This window comes from Triturus cristatus, chromosome 10 (assembly GCF_964204655.1).
Source record: "Triturus cristatus chromosome 10, aTriCri1.1, whole genome shotgun sequence".
In the NCBI taxonomy this organism is placed as follows: Eukaryota; Metazoa; Chordata; class Amphibia; order Caudata; family Salamandridae; genus Triturus; species Triturus cristatus.
Window position 1 is genome coordinate 629419127 of NC_140593.1, and position 22027 is coordinate 629441153.

Genomic DNA, 22027 nt, shown 5'->3' on the forward strand with positions numbered 1-22027 from the left:
CAAGTACCCGCGGCAGGCAAGGACAACAAACGTAGTGAGGCGACATTTGGGATAGGCAATGTTGATGGGGGATCCACGCAAGCCATACCTCCCTGGAAGCCACCGGGTGTCTAGTTTTCAGAAATGCGTGGGTTTGGTAGGTTTCCCTAGATGGCCGCCGTGCACCGGGCCAAAAACCAAAGTGACCCCCCTTGCAAAACCAGGTGGTTTGGCGATAGGCCATTTTGATGTCGCCTCACTACGTTTTGGGCCCTTGCCTGCCGCGGGTACTTGGGCCTCCCACACAAGTGAGGCACCATTTTTACCGGGAGACCTGGGGGAACGCTGGGTGGTGGTAAATTTGTGTGAGCCCGGTGATGCCACTACTTTCCCACCCCAAAATGTGTGAAAAAAGTGATTTTTTGAGCAACAATTGAGGTTTGCAGGGGATTCTGGGTAAGGAAACGTTGGGGGATCCACGCAAGCCATACCTCCCTGGAAGCCGCCGGGTGTCTAGTTTTCAGAAAGGCGTGGGTTTGGTAGGTTTCCCTAGATGGCCGCCGCGCACCGGGCCAAAAACCAAAGTGACCCCCCTTGCAAAACCAGGTGGTTTGGCGATAGGCCATTTTGATGTCGCCTCACTACGTTTTGGGCCCTTGCCTGCCGCGGGTACCTGGGCCTCCCACACAAGTGAGGCACCATTTTTACCAGGAGACCTGGGGGAACGCTGGGTGGTGGTAAATTTGTGTGAGCCCGGTGATGCCACTACTTTCCCACCCCAAAATGTGTGAAAAAAGTGATTTTTTGAGCAAAAATTGAGGTTTGCAGGGGATTCTGGGTAAGGAAACGTTGGGGGATCCACGCAAGCCATACCTCCCTGGAAGTCGCCGGGTGTCTAGTTTTCAGAAATGCGTGGGTTTGCTAGGTTTCCCTAGATGGCCGCCGCGCACCGGGCCAAAAACCAAAGTGACCCCCCTTGCAAAACCAGGTGGTTTGGCGATAGGCCATTTCGATGTCGCCTCACTACGTTTGTTGTCCTTGCCTGCCGCGGGTACTTGGGCCTCCCACACAAGTGAGGCACCATTTTTACCGGGAGACCTGGGGGAACGCTGGGTGGTGGTAAATTTGTGTGAGCCCGGTGATGCCACTACTTTCCCACCCCAAAATGTGTGAAAAAAGTGATTTTTTGAACAAAAATTGAGGTTTGCAGGGGATTCTGGGTAAGGAAACGTTGGGGGATCCACGCAAGCCATACCTCCCTGGAAGCCGCCGGGTGTCTAGTTTTCAGAAATGCGTGGGTTTGGTAGGTTTCCCTAGATGGCCGCCGCGCACCGGGCCAAAAACCAAAGTGACCCCCCTTGCAAAACCAGGTGGTTTGGCAATAGGCCATTTTGATGTCGCCTCACTACGTTTTGGGCCCTTGCCTGCCGCGGGTACTTGGGCCTCCCACACAAGTGAGGCACCATTTTTACCGGGAGACCTGGGGGAACGCTGGGTGGTGGTAAATTTGTGTGAGCCCGGTGATGCCACTACTTTCCCACCCCAAAATGTGTGAAAAAAGTGATTTTTTGAGCAAAAATTGAGGTTTGCAGGGGATTCTGGGTAAGGAAACGTTGGGGGATCCACGCAAGCCATATCTCCCTGGAAGCCGCCAGGTGTCTAGTTTTCAGAAATGCGTGGGTTTGGTAGGTTTCCCTAGATGGCCGCCGCGCACCGGGCCAAAAACCAAAGTGACCCCCCTTGCAAAACCAGGTGGTTTGGCGATAGGCCATTTTGATGTCGCCTCACTACGTTTTGGGCCCTTGCCTGCCGCGGGTACTTGGGCCTCCCACACAAGTGAGGCACCATTTTTACCGGGAGACCTGGGGGAACGCTGGGTGGTGGTAAATTTGTGTGAGCCCGGTGATGCCACTACTTTCCCACCCCAAAATGTGTGAAAAAAGTGATTTTTTGAGCAAAAATTGAGGTTTGCAGGGGATTCTGGGTAAGGAAACGTTGGGGGATCCACGCAAGCCATACCTCCCTGGAAGCCGCCGGGTGTCTAGTTTTCAGAAATGCGTGGGTTTGGTAGGTTTCCCTAGATGGCCGCCGCGCACCGGGCCAAAAACCAAAGTGACCCCCCTTGCAAAACCAGGTGGTTTGGCGATAGGCCATTTTGATGTCGCCTCACTACGTTTGTTGTCCTTGGCTGCCGCGGGTACTTGGGCCTCCCACACAAGTGAGGCACCATTTTTACCGGGAGACCTGGAGGAACGCTGGGTGGTGGTAAATTTGTGTGAGCCCGGTGATGCCACTACTTTCCCACCCCAAAATGTGTGAAAAAAGTGATTTTTTGAGCAAAAATTGAGGTTTGCAGGGGATTCTGGGTAAGGAAACGTTGGGGGATCCACGCAAGCCATACCTCCCTGGAAGCCGCCGGGTGTCTAGTTTTCAGAAATGCGTGGGTTTGGTAGGTTTCCCTAGATGGCCGCCGCGCACCGGGCCAAAAACCAAAGTGACCCCCCTTGCAAAACCAGGTGGTTTGGCGATAGGCCATTTTGATGTCGCCTCACTACGTTTTGGGCCCTTGCCTGCCGCGGGTACTTGGGCCTCCCACACAAGTGAGGCACCATTTTTACCGGGAGACCTGGGGGAACGCTGGGTGGTGGTAAATTTGTGTGAGCCCGGTGATGCCACTACTTTCCCACCCCAAAATGTGTGAAAAAAGTGATTTTTTGAGCAAAAATTGAGGTTTGCAGGGGATTCTGGGTAAGGAAACTTTGGGGGATCCACGCAAGCCATACCTCCCTGGAAGCCACCGGGTGTCTAGTTTTCAGAAATGCGTGGGTTTGGTAGGTTTCCCTAGATGGCCGCCGCGCACCGGGCCAAAAACCAAAGTGACCCCCCTTGCAAAACCAGGTGGTTTGGCGATAGGCCATTTTGATGTCGCCTCACTACGTTTTGGGCCCTTGCCTGCCGCGGGTACTTGGGCCTCCCACACAAGTGAGGCACCATTTTTACCAGGAGACCTGGGGGAACGCTGGGTGGTGGTAAATTTGTGTGAGCCTGGTGATGCCACTACTTTCCCACCCCAAAATGTGTGAAAAAAGTGATTTTTTGAGCAAAAATTGAGGTTTGCAGGGGATTCTGGGTAAGGAAACGTTGGGGGATCCACGCAAGCCATACCTCCCTGGAAGCCGCCGGGTGTCTAGTTTTCAGAAATGCGTGGGTTTGGTAGGTTTCCCTAGATGGCCGCCGCGCACCGGGCCAAAAACCAAAGTGACCCCCCTTGCAAAACCAGGTGGTTTGGCGATAGGCCATTTTGATGTCGCCTCACTACGTTTTGGGCCCTTGCCTGCCGCGGGTACTTGGGCCTCCCACACAAGTGAGGCACCATTTTTACCGGGAGACCTGGGGGAACGCTGGGTGGTGGTAAATTTGTGTGAGCCCGGTGATGCCACTACTTTCCCACCCCAAAATGTGTGAAAAAAGTGATTTTTTGAGCAAAAATTGAGGTTTGCAGGGGATTCTGGGTAAGGAAACGTTGGGGGATCCACACAAGCCATACCTCCCTGGAAGCCGCCGGGTGTCTAGTTTTCAGAAATCGTGGGTTTGGTAGGTTTCCCTAGATGGCCGCCACGCACCGGGCAAAAAACCAAAGTGACCCCCCTTGCAAAACCAGGTGGTTTGGCGATAGCCCATTTTGATGTCGCCTCACTACGTTTTGGGCCCTTGCCTGCCGCGGGTACTTGGGCCTCCCACACAAGTGAGGCACCATTTTTACCGGGAGACCTGGGGGAACGCTGGGTGGTGGTAAATTTGTGTGAGCCCGGTGATGCCACTACTTTCCCACCCCAAAATGTGTGAAAAAAGTGATTTTTTGAGCAAAAATTGAGGTTTGCAGGGGATTCTGGGTAAGGAAACGTTGGGGGATCCACGCAAGCCATACCTCCCTGGAAGCCACCGGGTGTCTAGTTTTCAGAAATGCGTGGGTTTGGTAGGTTTCCCTAGATGGCCGCCGCGCACCGGGCCAAAAACCAAAGTGACCCCCCTTGCAAAACCAGGTGGTTTGGCGATAGGCCATTTTGATGTCGCCTCACTACGTTTTGGGCCCTTGCCTGCCGCGGGTACTTGGGCCTCCCACACAAGTGAGGCACCATTTTTACCGGGAGACCTGGGGGAACGCTGGGTGGTGGTAAATTTGTGTGAGCCCGGTGATGCCACTACTTTCCCACCCCAAAATGTGTGAAAAAAGTGATTTTTTGAGCAAAAACTGAGGTTTGCAGGGGATTCTGGGTAAGGAAACGTTGGGGGATCCACGCAAGCCATACCTCCCTGGAAGCCGCCGGGTGTCTAGTTTTCAGAAATGCATGGGTTTGGTAGGTTTCCCTAGGTGCCGGCAGGGCTAGGGTTCAAAATCTACAGCTAGTCACTTTGCCAAAAAAAGTGTCAATTTTCACTGCAAAACCACGTTGCGTTTTGCGCCGTTTCCTGTCGCGGGCACTAGGCCGACCCGCACAAGTGAGGTACCATTTTTCTCGTAGGACTTTGGGGAACGCGGGGTGGGTGGAAATTTGTGGATCCACGCAGATTCCAGAACTTTCCATCACAGAAATGTGGGGAAAATGTGTTTTTTTTGTCAATTGTTTACGTTTGCAAGGGATTCTGGGTAACAGACCATGGTGGGAGGCAGTCAAGTCACCCCTTCCTGGATTCCCCTGGGTGTCTAGTTTTCAAAAATGTAAAGGTTTGCTAGGTTTCCCTAGGTGCCGGCAGGGCTAGGGTTCAAAATCTACAGCTAGTCACTTTGCCAAAAAAAGGGTCATTTTTCGCTGCAAAACCACGTTGCGTTTTGCGCCGTTTCCTGTCGCGGGCACTAGGCCGACCCGCACAAGTGAGGTACCATTTTTCTCGTAGGACTTTGGGGAACGCGGGGTGGGTGGAAATTTGTGGATCCACGCAGATTTCAGAACTTTCCATCACAGAAATGTGGGGAAAATGTGTTTTTTTTGTCCATTTTTTACGTTTGCAAGGGATTCTGGGTAACAGACCATGGTGGGAGGCAGTCAAGTCACCCCATCCTGGATTCCCCTGGGTGTCTAGTTTTCAAAAATGTATAGGTTTGCTAGGTTTCCCTAGGTGCCGGCAGGGCTAGGGTTCAAAATCTACAACTAGTCACTTTGCCAAAAAAAGGGTCATTTTTCGCTGCAAAACCACGTTGCGTTTTGCGCCGTTTCCTGTCGCGGGCACTAGGCCGACCCGCACAAGTGAGGTACCATTTTTCTCGTAGGACGTTGGGGAACGCGGGGTGGGTGGAAATTTGTGGATCCACGCAGATTCCAGAACTTTCCATCACAGAAATGTGGGGAAAATGTGTTTTTTTTGTCAATTTTTTACGTTTGCAAGGGATTCTGGGTAACAGACCATGGTGGGAGGCAGTCAAGTCACCCCATCCTGGATTCCCCTGGGTGTCTAGTTTTCAAAAATGTATAGGTTTGCTAGGTTTCCCTAGGTGCCGGCAGGGCTAGGGTTCAAAATCTACAGCTAGTCACTTTGCCAAAAAAAGGGTCATTTTTCACTGCAAAACCACGTTGCGTTTTGCGCCGTTTCCTGTCGCGGGCACTATGCCGACCCGCACAAGTGAGGTACCATTTTTCTCGTAAGACTTTGGGGAACGCGGGGTGGGTGGAAATTTGTGGATCCACGCAGATTCCAGAACTTTCCATCTCAGAAATGTGGGGAAAATGTGTTTTTTTTGTCAATTTTTTACGTTTGCAAGGGATTCTGGGTAACAGACCATGGTGGGAGGCAGTCAAGTCACCCCATCCTGGATTCCCCTGGGTGTCTAGTTTTCAAAAATGTATAGGTTTGCTAGGTTTCCCTAGGTGCCGGCAGGGCTAGGGTTCAAAATCTACAGCTAGTCACTTTGCCAAAAAAAGGGTCATTTTTCGCTGCAAAACCACGTTGCGTTTTGCGCCGTTTCCTGTCGCGGGCACTAGGCCGACCCGCACAAGTGAGGTACCATTTTTCTCGTAGGACTTTGGGGAACGCGGGGTGGGTGGAAATTTGTGGATCCACGCAGATTCCAGAACTTTCCATCACAGAAGTGTGGGGAAAATGTGTTTTTTTTGTCAATTGTTTACGTTTGCAAGGGATTCTGGGTAACAGACCATGGTGGGAGGCAGTCAAGTCACCCCATCCTGGATTCCCCTGGGTGTCTAGTTTTCAAAAATGTATAGGTTTGCTAGGTTTCCCAAGGTGCCGGCAGGGCTAGGGTTCAAAATCTACAGCTAGTCACTTTGCCAAAAAAAGGGTCATTTTTCACTGCAAAACCACGTTGCGTTTTGCGCCGTTTCCTGTCGCGGGCACTAGGCCGACCCGCACAAGTGAGGTACCATTTTTGTCGTAGGACTTTGGGGAACGCGGGGTGGGTGGAAATTTGTGGATCCACGCAGATTCCAGAACTTTCCATCACAGAAATGTGGGGAAAATGTGTTTTTTTTGTCAATTTTTTACGTTTGCAAGGGATTCTGGGTAACAGACCATGGTGGGAGGCAGTCAAGTCACCCCATCCTGGATTCCCCTGGGTGTCTAGTTTTCAAAAATGTATAGGTTTGCTAGGTTTCCCTAGGTGCCGGCAGGGCTAGGGTTCAAAATCTACAGCTAGTCACTTTGCCAAAAAAAGGGTCATTTTTTGCTGCAAAACCACGTTGCGTTTTGCGCCGTTTCCTGTCGCGGGCAATAGGCCGACCCGCACAAGTGAGGTACCATTTTTCTCGTAGGACTTTGGGGAACGCGGGGTGGGTGGAAATTTGTGGATCCACGCAGATTCCAGAACTTTCCATCACAGAAATGTGGGGAAAATGTGTTTTTTTTGTCAATTTTTTACGTTTGCAAGGGATTCTGGGTAACAGACCATGGTGGGAGGCAGTCAAGTCACCGCATCCTGGATTCCCCTGGGTGTCTAGTTTTCAAAAATGTATAGGTTTGCTAGGTTTCCCTAGGTGCCGGCAGGGCTAGGGTTCAAAATCTACAGCTAGTCACTTTGCCAAAAAAAGGGTCATTTTTCACTGCAAAACCACGTTGCGTTTTGCGCCGTTTCCTGTCGCGGGCACTAGGCCGACCCGCACAAGTGAGGTACCATTTTTCTCGTAGGACTTTGGGGAACGCGGGGTGGGTGGAAATTTGTGGATCCACGCAGATTCCAGAACTTTCCATCACAGAAATGTGGGGAAAATGTGTTTTTTTTGTCAATTTTTTACGTTTGCAAGGGATTCTGGGTAACAGACCATGGTGGGAGGCAGTCAAGTCACCCCATCCTGGATTCCCCTGGGTGTCTAGTTTTCAAAAATGTATAGGTTTGCTAGGTTTCCCTAGGTGCCGGCAGGGCTAGGGTTCAAAATCTACAGCTAGTCACTTTGCCAAAAAAAGGGTCATTTTTCACTGCAAAACCACGTTGCGTTTTGCGCCGTTTCCTGTCGCGGGCACTAGGCCGACCCGCACAAGTGAGGTACCATTTTTCCCGTAGGACTTTGGGGAACGCGGGGTGGGTGGAAATTTGTGGATCCACGCAGATTCCAGAACTTTCCATCACAGAAATGTGGGGAAAATGTGTTTTTTTTGTCAATTTTTTACGTTTGCAAGGGATTCTGGGTAACAGACCATGGTGGGAGGCAGTCAAGTCACCCCATCCTGGATTCCCCTGGGTGTCTAGTTTTCAAAAATGTATAGGTTTGCTAGGTTTCCCTAGGTGCCGGCAGGGCTAGGGTTCAAAATCTACAGCTAGTCACTTTGCCAAAAAAAGGGTCATTTTTCACTGCAAAACCACGTTGCGTTTTGCGCCGTTTCCTGTCGCGGGCACTAGGCCGACCCACACAAGTGAGGTATCATTTTTCTCGTAGGACTTTGGGGAACGCGGGGTGGGTGGAAATTTGTGGATCCACGCAGATTCCAGAACTTTCCATCACAGAAATGTGGGGAAAATGTGTTTTTTTTGTCAATTTTTTACGTTTGCAAGGGATTCTGGGTAACAGACCATGGTGGGAGGCAGTCAAGTCACCCCATCCTGGATTCCCCTGGGTGTCTAGTTTTCAAAAATGTATAGGTTTTCTAGTTTTCCCTAGGTGCTGGCAGGGCTAGGGTTCAAAATCTACAGCTAGTCACTTTGCCAAAAAAAGGGTCATTTTTCACTGCAAAACCACGTTGCGTTTTGCGCCGTTTCCTGTCGCGGGCACTAGGCCGACCCGCACAAGTGAGGTACCATTTTTCTCGTAGGACTTTGGGGAACGCGGGGTGGGTAGAAATTTGTGGATCCACGCAGATTCCAGAACTTTCCATCACAGAAATATGGGGAAAATGTGTTTTTTTGGTCAATTTTTTACGTTTGCAAGGGATTCTGGGTAACAGACCATGGTGGGAGGCAGTCAAGTCACCCCATCCTGGATTCCTCTGGGTGTCTTGTTTTCAAAAATGTATAGGTTTGCTAGGTTTCCCTAGGTGCCGGCAGGGCTAGGGTTCAAAAACTACAGCTAGACTCTTCGCAAATAAAGTGTACATTTTCAGTGTGAAAATGTGGTGCGTTCACCTTAGGTTTTGAGCCACTTCCTGTCGTGGGCACTATGCCTACCCACACAAGTGAGGTACCATTTTTATCGGGAGACTTAGGGTAGTTCAAATTTGTAAAGCAACTGTTATTACCTATTGATTTTTGATGCATTTTTCCCTTCCAAATGAAAGACCTTGTGTAAAAAAAAAGTCATTTTGAAAAATGACCAATAATTGTCATGCAAATATGAGTATTCCCAATTTCGAAAATGTGCAAATATGCACTGTTTCTAAACTCTGTAATTTGTTCCCATTTCAGAAATACATAGGTGACTTTCATACCGATTTTTCCATGTATACATTTTCCCACAATAATTGCTATATACCCGGACCAAAAAAAAAAACATTACAAAATGCTGCTCAGTTTTCTACTCTGGGTTCGTTGGGCTCTTGGTGAACCTACAAGTCCTATATGTCCCCACAACCCGGAAGGTCTACCGGATGTAACGGTACATTGCTTTCAAAGAGATGTCATAATTCGAAGAAGTTACAGGTGAAAACGTTGACTCAAAAGGCTGCTTTTTTCAACAAATTTTTAATTTTTCCTATATTTACCTGTACATTTCTATAAAGAAACCTTGATGGATCTACACAAATGACCCCTTGCTAAATTCAGAATTTTGTCTATTTTTCAAAAATGTATAGCTTTTCAGGATCCATTATTGTTTTTTTACCCATTTCTACCGTTAACTGGAAGGAGGTTGAAAGCACAAAAAATAGCAAAAATAGGGTATGTCCCAGAAAAATGCCAAAACTGTGTAAAAAATGTTGGTTTTCTAACAAAATTCTGTCATTCCCTAAAAGCTGGAGAAATGGTGATTTCAGCCCCACAAACCCTTTTTTGATACCATTCGCAGAGAAAAACCCAGTAGCTTTCATTTGCAGCCCGTTTTTCCCATTTTTCACAAAAAAAAAAAACATTTGCTGTATTTTGACTACTTTCTGGGAACCCTCTAGGAGAATCCACAAACCCTGGGTACCTTTAGAATCCCCAAGATGTTGGAAGAAAAGGACACAAATTTGGCGTGGATACCTAATGTGGTCAAAAAGTTACAGAGGCCTAAGCGCGCACTACCCCAAATAGCCCAAAAAAGGCTTAGCACAGTAGGGGAAAAGGCCTAGCAGCGAAGGGGTTAAAGAGACGGAGGCCACTTCACTGGCAGTCCTCTTTGCAACCCTGGTGCGGTGCATCACTGTCTCGCTAACACTCTTCCCACCTCCCCTGCGGGGTTGTGGCAGGCAGTTCTACGGTCGTTGAGAGGTGGCAGGGCTGCATGTTCTCTCACCGCTCTGGATGAGGACCTTGGACGCACTTCTTACTTGCATTAGTAGTCTCCTTAGCGCAGCAGCAGTCTTGTGCTGGTGACAGTCTTAGCACCAGAGCAGCGGTCCCAGCCGGGAAGCATTAGGGGGCACGCTCTTCCCCATGTTACGATGGATTGCGCCCACCTTAGGGCGAGTAGCTGGTTCCCCTTCTTCTCAGGGTGATGTGCGTGCTTGAGGGGCAGGCTGCAGCAGGGACCCCTGTGGCACGTTCACGCACGGGGTAACTTCCAAAGCAGCACACTTGGAGTCCGAACCCCTCGTCGCCAGTGTAAAGTCGTGGGCCCACATGCTGCTCAATAAGTCACACGGACACAGATGTGAGGTACTGGCCACAAGTACGTGCACCCGGGCCCTTTTATTAACAGGGTCACGTCACTCGTGTCGCCTGTTATGGATGGGTTTCGGGTGCAAATGTTTCCAGCCCTCGGGGGAGTGGCTGGTAAACTCAGTGTCTACTGAGACACTAGAACATGTCCAGCAGGACACTACAGCATTAAAGGGAAACAGTAAGCTAAACCCTCTCGGGGAGATTGGCGTCTCAATAGGGAGCCACAGATACGAACAAGACAGGATCAAATTTCTTTAAAGAGGTGAATCTTTAAAAGTGCTCATAAAAATGGGCTCTGAGGAGAAACACTGAAGGTGTTCCACAAGAGAATTCCATAGCTTAGGAGCCGGAAAACCAAAGAAGCGGTCACCAGCTCTTGATTTGAGTAACCTGGGGATGCACAACAGCTTTTGATGAGTTGCACATCGATTTCTAAGAGGTCGGTACCTTTTAATCTAATCTTGGATTTATGGTGGGACTGTCTATTGCATCGCCCTGAACGTAAAAACAAGGGATGTGAGCATCAGAGAAGCAGATGACTTACGTGCGAATGATAGTGTCATGTGAGAGGATAATAACGCATCTACATGGATGGGTTCTGTCATACTTCATTCACAAAGAACAGTGAAGTCTGAGAATTGAAGAGGATTGTGCACATCGGAAATCCTTAACACTACAAAACAATAAAAAGTAAAAAAGCAATTCAAGAAAAGAAACACACTGGCCCAGCACTTACAGGAACTATTTTCTGCTTGGATGATAGCATGGTTCCTGTGCAGAATACCATCACTCACAGAAAAGTGAACAAATGACTATCTATAGTGGGCTGATCCATTGCCCAATGAAATACCCATCCGAAAAGATCTCTCCACTTCTCTCTCCCTCCAATCATGTTAGCTCAGGACCACAAAATCTCAGATTGGACAACCCAGGGCCGTTACCAGCTAAGCAGACTGTAGCATAGAAAATACCATAAAATGACCTGCAGAGCTGTTCAAAGCTACCAGCTGATTGAAAAACATAAAACTGCCTATCTGTCTCTCACACTCCATCATCCAACACCCTACCACACTCTGCCTACCATAATACGATAACCGCACTACAGTGAGTATCACGCAAGACATGGAAAGTCCTCACATAGGATCAAAGCAAAGGCAACATCCTTCCAATCAAACATCCTACATGGTGTAGCATGCTACTCATGAAGGCAAGTGCTTCAATACCCCCACATAATGTTTATAATCGCTATATAAATGCTACAATACAATTTAATACAATGCTGTATGCTGTGGGAGGCAGAAGGAAAACGGGAATGAAAATACCACAAACCAATGGGTGAAGAGGACTGAGTGAAAGTCCCTGTATTTACTTAATCGTACATATTCATTTTTGTATGCCAACCAAAAGGTGCTGTCTAACGCCAGACCTAATGAAGGTATGCACTCCTGAGCTGATGGGCATTTGGGGAATCGGTTAAAATGACTTTGACGCCTGCTGCCAGCTATGCAATCGGAATGCTTTCATGCAAATTATCAACTTCACTTTTTAAAGGAACAGACCTGCTTATATCCCCTTTATCTAGTTCAATAATAAGACAAGGACTGCATTATTCAAGTTGAATCTGCAAAAGGATAAGGGTAGAGTACGACTGGCAGACTTCAGCAGATATCTGGAAGCCTGTATGTTAGCAAAATCAGCTAAGTGGTTTCTGAACGAACCTAGGGCCTGATGAATGAACTTTCCATTCACAAAAAGTGGTCAAAAATTGTGCACCAATTTTTTGTGAATGGAAATGAATTTTGCTAAATTACCTAAGTAGTAAGAGGTTGGTTCATAAAATTCTAAATAGTAGTGGGTAGCAATCTGAACTACCACATCAATATTCATGGGGTGGGTTGTAAATTGTGACTCACTGTGATTAGATGCCTTCACACGGATGGTCCCCTGCTGGAGCCAGCAGACCACTATGTCTGTGATCGCATTTCAAATAAAGTAAACTTTGCTTTTTTTGAAGTATGTCTTTTTCCTTAAATGAAACAGGCTGCATATAAGAAGAAAAGAGGTTTTTTTATTCGTTTGAGAGAGATTTGGAAGTGGTCCCGTGGACCACTGCCTACACCCAAACAATCTATTTTTTAGGGGACCCTTTCCCATTTGCGACTGGTTTAGCAACTCATTTGAGGTGTCAGTAAAATGTCAATGTTTTGTGAACAGATTTCAGTTGCAAAATATTGATGCATACCGTAGCAACTTGCTATTTGGAATAAACGTGCCCCTTCCAAATAGCAATTTGTTATGGGCTTCTAAACCCATTTTCTGATTCAGAAACATATCATCAAATTAGAAGATGGGTTTATTACATAACAAAGACATTTTGCAGTTACAAAACATGTGATTTTATTAATCACAGTCTTAGCAACAGCAAAATGGCTGTTGTACATCGACAGAACCCTTAATCGAGCAGGACATCTTGGTTACAGAGTCTTTCTTACTGGTTCGAATAACAGATCGTACATTAGGAATCTCCAACTCACAAATATATAAATAACATTTTGTTATCAACACACTTTCCGTTATGGAAAATACACCCATCCGACCATGACCGACTAGTAGTCAGCGGCTCCAGTTGACAAATTTGGATGCGACTACCCGTGAGGCGGTCGGAAACATAACTTTTTCCATTTCGGCTTGTGCTGCGGCCTTAAAAGTGCCACAGCACAAGCCGCATTGGAAAAATTGATGTTCGCACACATCCATGCACTGTGTGACAGGCACCATGTGGTGTCTGGCACACTGGGTATAGATGTTTAGGGAGGCACCACCTCCTAGCAGAGGCTGCGAGGGACGGTGGCCCTGCTATGGGACACCAAAGTCAGTTTCCCACAGCCTTTCAATGGTGGGCAGACCGCCATTGAAAGACTGTATGAAAGAGACATCGTAATTCCTATGGCGGTGCCTGAGCAGGCACTGCTCTATTGTACAGTAGCGGCTCCTCCGCTAAGGCGGAGGAGTGTTGCCCCACTGAACAAAAGGAACAATAAAATGATAATAACTATCGTTATAATCATTTTAATTTTCCTATTTCAGTCAGTGACTCTCGGGGCTGGGCTGGCCAGAGCAGGGGGGAGGAGTGGTTTACACTCACTTAGTGCGCACAACTGCTTGGCCAACCCTCTTGGGCTGGCCAAACAGTCATGTGTACTTTGCATCTTCCCTGCCAGGCTGCATCACACAGCCTGGTGAGAAACATGCAAAGCCTCTCACCCCCCATCTGAGTGCCGAACCATGGTGCTCAGACCAATCACAATGCTGCATTGCAGCATTGTGATTGGGTATGTGGAGGCTGGGAGCCCGAATGCTTCCTGCGGCCGGCCGGGACAGCAGGAAGAAGGAATGCTAGCAGCCATTACAGGACTTGAGGGCTTAGTCCCAAATCCTGAAGTGGTAAATAAAAAAATATATAGGTGGGAAGGGTAGGGTTTTCCTAGGCCGGTGCGGACAGGGAAAACTGTGTTTGCTCCCGCCTGATGGGGGCGTTTTTGAATCTCCTGCCATGCGGGAGCAAACAGAGAGTCTGCACCCTGCAGCCGGTAGCTTTCAAAATGCTCCGACCAACTGGGAGCAGACTTTTTATTTGTTTCGCTGCCCACACTGATGCGGGCAAGGAAACAGTTCAAGAGATTTCTGCTGCCCGGAGGGAGCAGCATAAAATAGTGGCTCCCGGCAGTTGGGAGCAATGCCTGCTCCTGCAGCATGCGGGGAGCCGGCTGGGGTCACTGGGGCCCTGGGCCTCTTCCCATGGCCCCCAACGAGTGTATAGTCGGTTCAGTGGGTGGGCACCAGGACACCCACCGTCATCTAATGCAGGACCCAGGAGATGGGGTCCCCGGGGCCAGAAAAGGCTCAGGCAGGTGAGCTGCATGGCCCCTTCCACTTAGTTATCACATTGGGCCAGGGTGATGGGGTCCCCAGGGCCAAAATATGCTCAGGAAAGAGGGGCCGTTCAGAGCAAAGATCGTACGTAAAACATATTAAGTATTCTAACTAGCTTGAGTTATTAAAATAATCTTAGCATGAAAATTTCTAAATTTATAAAAGACAGTGTTCACCAGGAAATAATCTATGTACGTGTGCTTTTTTTGCTTCAGAAGATGGGCTATCTGAAAAGTTTTCACCACAGTATGAAGCCTGCAAGCAGTATGATCTTTACCACCTTCAGACCTTGGTTAAACAGTCACTCTTTGGACAAGTTTTGCATAGAGTGTACACTGTTCTTAGTAGATACTATTAAATACTCTGTGTTGTATTTCTCATGAGAGTTTAATTGTCTGCCAACAGTGTGGTACAGAGTAAACTCTCTCTTCATAGAAAAAACAGTATTAACAGTTCACTTTTCAACTCATATCCACTTTATTTCTCAGTGTAGGTTCAGTGACTGTCACAGGTAAAGATTGCCCATAGTAGGGAATTAGTTATGTAATAAGGCTTGAATATCTGGAGGAACTTGGTTTTCCTTGAACATCTGTACATGGATTGAAAACCATGTGCAGGATAGGTTACCCTTTCATCTGCGGTTCATAGTCAACATTAACTTGGCTACCCATAAAGTGTATGGCACAGGGTTAATGGTAAACATAACACAAGTTTGATTTACGTATGAGGGTTGTATGTATGATAACAGTAAAGACGTTGTATATTATTCTGAACTCTTTGCACTTTCATGGCTTTAATGTTATACCCAGTTATAGACCAATGTGTACAAAAGAAGCTTTGATTATGTCATCAGTATTGTCATCAGGGATGTCATCAGAAATGTCATAAATGATGTCATAGATACTGCCATGTTTGATGTAATATGTGCGGTCATACAAAAAGATGATGGATGGAATGTTGAACAATGTCAAACATTCACCCCCAATCACAGATCTGGGTTTAATCCATTGCTATTTTGCTCACCACGCCACCCCAGTTCAGACATAGCCATATGCAAATCAGTCTTGACCCTGTGCCTCATGGGAACAGTCCAGACCGAACTGCCAGGCCATGTCTTCCCTGGACCGGAATCAAGCATCCTAGAACCGGTTTCGGGCTTTCAGCCCTCATCAGCCAGGATAGCTTGACTCCAGTGGCGTAGTGAGCACGGGACCCACATCTGGGCATACCCTTCCCACTTAGGGTGAAAATGCAAGACAAAAAGATGATGGACGGAATGTTGAACAATGTCAAACATTCACCCCCAGTCACAGATCTGGGTTTAATCCATCGTTATTTTGCTCACCACGCCACACTAGTTCAGACATAGCCATATGCAAATCAGTCTTGACCTTGTGCCTCATGGGAACATTCCAGACCGAACTGCCAGGCCATGTCTTCCCTGGACCGGAATCAAGCATTCTAGGATCGGTTTCGGGCTTTCAGCCCTCATCAGCCATATGTGCGGTCATAAGCAGTGCATGGCGGGGGCACAATTTGTAGCTATCCATTCCATTTTATGGCACTCCAGTGTATGCCAATGCAATGTACATCCTTCCACTGTATGCAACTCCACTGCACACTAATCCACTTTGCGGAACTCCACTCTACAACACTACACACTAGGAAATTCCACTCTATGCCATTCCACTGTATGCCACTGCAGGGTACACCACTGCACTATGAGCTATTCCTCTGTACGGCACTACACTTTAGGTCACTCCACAGTATACCAATCCACTGTATGGTATTACACTGTACATCGGTTCATTCTATCGCACCACACTCTACGCCACTCTACTCCATGCCAATTCCCTCTTCCATAATTCACACTACGCTATTCCACTGTACGCAACTCCCCATTGATATTACGCTCAATGCTATTCCACTCTATGCCACTCCATTGTAGCCACTCCACTACAGCCTATTCCACTCTACGCCACTACATTATATAACACTCCATTGTACGACACTCCACTACATGCTGTTCATCTCTACGCCATTCCACGCTATGGCGCTCCACTCTACAATACTCCACTTTATGTTATTATACTGTAAGCCACTACACTGCACCTCACTCCACTGTACGCAACTCCACTGTTCGCCACCGCACTCTATGCTACTCCACTGTACAGTATTACACTCTGTAACAATAAAATCAAATATCCCATTGGGAAATCACCATGCTACCTTTACACTCCACCACACTACACTCTACACCACTTCACTCTTCGCCACTCCACTGTACACTATTCAACTGTATGCTACAGTACTGTACACCTCCCTACTCTACAACATTCCACTCTATGCTATTCCACTCTATGCCACACCACTATACGCCAATCCACTGTGCTGCACTGAGCTGTACAACACTCAACTCTTTGCCACTTGCCTCTACACTGCTCCACTGTATGCCACACCAGTGTACTTCATCTTTCTCTACTCCACTTCAGTCTACTCTATGACACAATACTATATTACACTTTACCACACTCTCCTCCACTGTATTTTACTACGATCCACTTAATAATACTTCACTTGACAACAGTAAACTCTACGATTTCAAAATTGTTACATTAATAGTAAAGCACATTGAAATGTAATTAAAGAAACAAAGGTTAAACTTTTGTTATAGTTAGGAAAACTGTATTAATTCTTTCCATACAAACCAAACTTAAATTGCACAAACATTAGAAATCGTTCAGCTATAGTTATAGATTAAATTTAACATTTATTTTAACATACTGGGCCAGACACGGCCTAGGGCCCCTACCCCTGGCCCTAATCGTAAGTGGAGTTGGAGTAGGAGTGACTTAGTAAGTTTTTCCTCGATTGTGTGCCCTCTAGGTCACCACAGTGTAAGGGTAGGGGAGAATGAAGGATGTAGCCACTGTCAATTCCGCTTCAGCTTAGCCCTACCAGACACCAGGGCAAGCAATCCCTTGCTGTCCTGCGGCCTCGTTAATGTGAGGTCGCTTAGCTGCCACAAACATGACATATATGACCTTCTCACTGATAAACACTATGATCTGCTGTTTATCACTGAAACGTGGCTAGACGCCAATTCTGATCCTGATATCATCCAGGCTTTACCTGATGACTATCAGATGGTGCGCCTGGACAGACCGATAGGCAGAGGGGGCGGGATTGCGATCGCCTTTAAACAACGATGGCCTTGCAAACTTGAACTAGTTGACCTGGTGGGATGTGAAGCGGGTGTCTTCTCCATAACAATCGATGGGAGCATGACTGTAAAGGGCCTGCTAATTTATCGTCCACCGGGACCTATGGCCAGTTTTAAAGGAAATCTCCTAGAGTGGGTCACAGAAACAGCGATTAGGAGAGACAAGTTTCTGCTGTTGGGAGATTTAAATATCCACCTGCAAGACGCCCTAGATAAAGGGGCGGTGGAGTTCCGGGAAGAACTTCACACCCTACAGCTAGAGCTAAAAGGTCAGCTGCCTACACACAATCGTGGGCACCTGTTAGACCCAATATTCGCCAACTGGGAGGGTGTTTTAGCCGCTCCCCCGGTGCCCCTGCCCTGGACAGATCATTTCTTTGTTCCGTTTATTATTCACTTGCCTAAGCATAAAGCTAGCGCTCCCACCCCTCTTAACTATCCTCGACGTAAGTGGGCAAGATTCTCCCTGCGAGAGTTTAATAAGGCTCTCACTGTGCAAGGGCCCCCAGGAGGGATTGACGTGACAACGGCAAATAAATTGCTCATTGACCGTATCACGGCTGCTCTGGACCACACAGCCCCACTGGGCCGGTCAACTAAAGCTGTCCAAAGACAAAGAACTGCCCCCTGGTTCAGCGAGGCGTTGCGTTGTGCCAAAAGGGACTGCAAACGAGCAGAAAGACAATGGAGAATGAGCTATGATGATCGGACGAAGGAGGCCTACCTCACTAAGAGACGATTCTATCATAATAAAATTCGGATAGAAAAAGCCACCTACTATGCAGATAAAATCTCTGGGGCAGAAAATTCGGCCAGAGAATTGTTTAGTATATATAAATCTCTATCCACCCCAAAAACCGTTACTGGAGATGAAGATTACTCAGTAACAGCTTGTAATCGTATTGCCAACTACTTTGGAGACAAAGGGCCTCATGTAGGTAAATACATTTTACCGGTTCTTAAATACCGAGCCGTACCGAATCGGTAAATTAGAATCGGTAAGTTATATGTAGGTAAAAATTCGGTAACAGTTACCGATTCGGTAACATTCGGTAATCACGAATCGGAATTCACCGAATCGGTAAATACCGAGGTGGTATTTACCGAATCGGAAAATACCGAGGTGGTATTTACCGAATCGGAAAATACCGAGGTGGTATTTACCGAATCGGAAAATACCGAATCGGTATGTACGGAGTCGGTAAATAAAATCACATGACTTGACGAAACAGCTAATCCTGTGCAACGACAGCCCACCCAACCAGGAAGTGCCCACACCCAGGCAGGTGTACATAATTAGCCGAAGTGGCCACACCCAGGCAGGTGTACATAATTAGCCGACCCTGGAGAGGCTTGGAGTGCAGAGGAGAGGCAGGGAGCCGTTGCATGTGCGAGCGGGTAAACGAACAGCATGTCCAGCCAGAGAACACAGAAAGACGGAGGGGAAAGGAGGAGGAAGCTGAAATTTAGCCCCAAGGAACTCCAGGTGCTGGTGGAGGAGGTGGTGAAGCAGCACCAGAAGCTGTTTGGAAGGCAATCCCTGCAAGTGCCTGAGGCGGAAAAGCGCAACATATGGCTGGCCATCCAGGCGCAGGTCAATGCTGTGGGAGTGACCCACAGGGACATTGAGGTCCTCAAAAAGCGCTGGTATGACCTGAGGATTGTAACCAAGAGGAAGATGGGCGACATCCAGAAGGAGGCCAGCCAGACCGGAGGTGGAACCAACAGGGCACCTGCCCTCACCGAACTGGAGGAGCTGGTGGCGGCCACAATCCAGCAGGAGAGCGTCGTGGGTCTTGGGGACGCCGACAGCTCTGCCAGAGCCGCAACACACCAAGGTAAGACGAAAGCACAGCAATGTAGCCCCCCCTACCCCTATCCCACATCCCCCATTGTGAAACGAGAATCACACTGCAGTCCACACGTGTCAGTGCAGACAGGCAATGCATTCCGGGAGATGTAGTCAGGGCAACACTAACCATGACGTAAATGTTACAGGGCAACAAGGCATGTCACGCACTCGAGGCACAAGGAGACAGAGGACATATTGGAATGTGAGATGTGTTATTGTGACGCTTGCAATGCAGCCCTTCGGGGACACTGAGCCAATGTTGTATTTCTGTCCACAGATGTGACATCATGCAGGACAGGGCATGCTGCAGGAGAGACGGCACACCGGCCACAAGTATCACCTCTAGCCAGCACAAGTTCAGACCAGGGAGCAGGCCCACTGGCAGCCGCACCACCAACACAGCCAGCCTCGCCGCACCCAGAGCCAGCATCACCTCACCGAGAGCCAGCATCACCACAACCAGAGCCAGCATCACCACAACCAGAGCCAGCATCGCCACTCATGTTCGAATCACCGGCCACATCTCCGCTTGCAGGTGTGAGAATGAGGAGGCGTCCAGCAGCCAGGCTACGAGCCTTAGACACCTCGTCAGACGACAGCATGGGCCCAGAAGACCGCACCGGGCCCCAGGAAGGGAGCCATGCCACTGTGCCCCACACCTCACAGGCAGCACAGACGGGAGCAAGAGGGCGCCGCAGGTCGCGTGTCCAGAGTCCACCAGCACCCACTGACGGCCATGGTGTCTTCTTGGGTCTCGAGGGCCAAATGTTGAAGCAACAGCGCCTGCAATCAAAGGCAGTCATGTCAGTCCAGAGGCACATGCGGGTGATGAGGACAACATTAGTCAACATGGACAGTAACATTAGCGGCATGGCTGCGGGCATTCGGGACATGTCCCAGTCAATCCAGCAGTTGTGCAGCAAATTAGATGCTGACATCGAAGCACGGCGCCGGGAACGCCAGAGAAGGGACACTACCAGCAGGGCACTCAACCGTCTGGCAACTGCGACTTCTCTACTGTGCCGGCGCTCTGTGACGATGCAGGAGGGCCTAACACAGTGCTGCAGCAACCTGTCTCGGGGGATGGTGCAGGTGACAAGTGCACTAGGGGTGCTATTGACTAGTCAGGCGTCGACAACTGCTGCAGGGGATGCTGCGGAGAGCATCGACACCAGCAGCAGCATCACACCCCCCGTCCCAGAAGCACGCAGGAGCAGCAGGCGGCTTGGGGTTGGCTCTAGTGAGGATGCACAGGCCGTGCAATCCACCACTGCAGCGCGTATGCGCAAACATTGATGTAGCCCTGCTAAGCCACTTCCCATTGGGTGACGTAACCCTGGACATACTCCTTGTATAGATGGTATATTGCCTGATTGGCCTGTTCATGTGTTCATGGCGTGGTGCCACATTAAAAATATGTCAGGACTTCTCACAACTCGCTGTGTCCCCTCACTTACTCAGAAATAGTTGCATGTGATCTCTGCCCGTCTCTCTCTCCCATCGATTGCAGTTGGCACTCTAGCTGCGTTGCCCTCTGGCTGGCCTGACTCATCCTCGTTGTCCTCAAAATATGTTAGTTCCACATCTGTACCTTTTTTCGTGGCAAGGTTGTGCAGCATTGCACAAGTGGCAATAATCTTGCAGCAGGTGATGGGTTTGTACTGGCGTGCGCCTCCGCTCTTGTGCAGGCAGCGGAACCTGCTCTTCAGTAGTCCAAACGTGCGCTCCACCACATTGCGTGTTGTTTTATGTGCCACGTTGTATCGTCTCTCACTCTGGGTTGCTGGGTGTAGGTAGGGAGTGAGGATGAATGACCGGCATGCATATGCACTGTCGCCTGGATGAGTAAAAGGGAACCATCAGTAACATGCCTCTATACACTATGATTTGCAGGTTTCAAGGGGCGTCACTGTTACTTACCTAGCAGGTATCCCTCTCCGAATTCTCCGGCACTCAGTCGTGTGTAGATCCCACTATTCTGGAAGATGTAAGAGTCGTGGGTGCTCCCAGGAAACTTTGCAACAATATCTGTGATGATGTTCCCTGCATCACAGATCACCTGCACATTGATGGAGTGGGTGGACTTCCTGTTCCTGTAGATGTGCTCTGTATCAGCTGGTGGACAGATTGGGATGTGTGTACCATCAATACAGCCGATGACATGGGGGAACTGTGCCATGTGATAAAAGTCTGTTTTTGTTTTCTGCAGTGCAGCCTGTGTGTTTGGGAAGCTTATGTAGTGGTGCATTCTCTGCATCATGGCATCCAGGAACTTCCTGAAGAAACGTGACAGGCAACTCTGGGATACCCCACCCACCGCAGCTATCACCACCTGATAACTGCCGGATGCCAACAGATGTAGGCTGCAGAGCACCTGCACATGTGGGGGTATGGCGTGCGCCCTTCTTATTGGCTGGTCCAGGAGTGGGTGAAGGTCCCTGATTAAGTCCATGATGGTTTCGGGGTGTAGCCTGTACCTCTCATGTATCTCTGCATCAGTCAGCTGGAATAGTGTGATGCGCTGTCTGTAGATTTGTTCCTCCCGTCGCCACACCCTCAGTCCTGCTGCCTGTAGACGTAGGCGCCTTGCAATGACGTACATGGCGGCCATGTTGTCCACGCTGTTGCATTTTGGGTTTGCCTATATGCATTGTTGATGGTTACCACCTGCTTTCAATCCGTGTTAATTACCGACTCTTATTTACCGATTTTCCTGGATTTCTTAATTACCGAGTGCTCCTACATGTCATTTTAAATTTTACCACTTCATATTTACCACTTCATGTTTACCGAATCGTTAATT